Genomic DNA, 902 nt, shown 5'->3' with positions numbered 1-902 from the left:
GTCCAGGCTCCCAGCACAGAGGAGCTTCGGGGAGACTGGACTGCGCCTGTATCTAAAAATAAACAGGTAGCAGGACGATAGACACACAGATAGACAGATGGAACTGGCAGGGGTTCAGGCAGAGGGCAACTCCCTGTCCAGCCAGAGAAACGGTGGAGGGGATCCCAGTCCATCCATTACTGTCACCCACCCACCTGCTGGCGGGGGTGTGGTCCCTACCCCACCACATCTCTGGGAGCCCCTGGCCCACGGGTGGCCTGGGAGGCAAATTCAAACCATCTGACAGCTCCAACAGGGGCAGGTCGCAGACCTAGGTCCCACGGCCTAGGGCAGTTGCCCTGGCTCTGATGACACATCCTTGGGAGAGGTGGGCAGCCTCCCTTTGCTGAGACCCCCTTGTCAGCCATGTTGGGGTGGGGCCTTGGGATGGTTCCCTAGAAGCAGAGGATCTCCAGTGAAGGGGATCGTTTTATGCCCTCATTGCTTGGAGAGTCAGGGCAGAAGGGGAGCTTGCTGGGGCAAATGAATGAGTGGGGGTCAGAACCAAGGGAAGGCTGGATTGAGGCCCCGAGTGGGGACGTGAGGGCTGCCTTCCTGTCCTGCCCTGTGGAAAGCATCTGGGCAGCTCTGCCCACTCACAGGCCATGCTAGTCCCCAGGGAAACACGGGGGCATATCCAAAGTATTTCACCATGTAGTAGTTAGGTCCACCATGGCCGCCCTTTGGTATTGAGTGAAGACCCCGATGCCGGGCGCGGTGGCTCAAGCCCCAGCACTTTGGGAGGCCGAGGCGGGTGGATCACGAGGTCAGGAGATCGAGACCATCCTGGCTAACATGGTGAAACCCCGTCTCTACTAAAAAATACAAAAAACTAGCCGGGTGAGGTGGCGGGCGCCTGTAGT

Source organism: Rhinopithecus bieti, unplaced genomic scaffold (assembly GCF_001698545.2).
Source record: "Rhinopithecus bieti isolate Rb0 unplaced genomic scaffold, ASM169854v2 scaffold_13704, whole genome shotgun sequence".
Classification (NCBI taxonomy): Eukaryota; Metazoa; Chordata; class Mammalia; order Primates; family Cercopithecidae; genus Rhinopithecus; species Rhinopithecus bieti.
This window is presented reverse-complemented; position numbering follows the sequence as displayed.